Here is a 459-nt window from a genome sequence, read left to right as displayed (position 1 = left end):
AGGAGTTATTATTTCAACAATTTTCTACACTATGGAATGGTTAGAATTCTCTCTCTCTCTCTCTCTCTCTCTCTCTCTCTCTCTCTCTCTCTCTCTCACACACACACACACACACACACACACACAAATAAGTAAAAATGTGCGTCTGGTTTTGTCAGTGATATGGAGTCAGGATGTGGATGATGTGTGGGTGGTGGTGTGGGGCATTTGACAAGGGAGGGCTGTGTGTTTTCCTACTTTGTGTGTGTGTGTGTGTGTGTGTGTGTGTGTGTGTGTGTTTTAATCCAACTTCACCCCGTCTCTTTGGTAGGCATTGGGATTCGGATGATGATGTTGATGATGAGAGAGAGAGAGAGAGAGAGAGAGAGAGAGAGAGAGAGAGAGAGAGAGAGAGAGAGAGAGAGAGAGAGATGTGTTGTGATAAACCCTCCTTTCTTTACCTATGCCACCCTTTTTCCC

The sequence above is a fragment of the Coenobita brevimanus genome, chromosome 62, assembly GCF_032717465.1.
Source record: "Coenobita brevimanus isolate Jiangsu-jjx chromosome 62, ASM3271746v2, whole genome shotgun sequence".
NCBI classification, from domain to species: domain Eukaryota; kingdom Metazoa; phylum Arthropoda; class Malacostraca; order Decapoda; family Coenobitidae; genus Coenobita; species Coenobita brevimanus.
The sequence above is the reverse complement of the archived record's forward strand: the minus strand, read 5'-3'. Positions refer to the sequence as shown.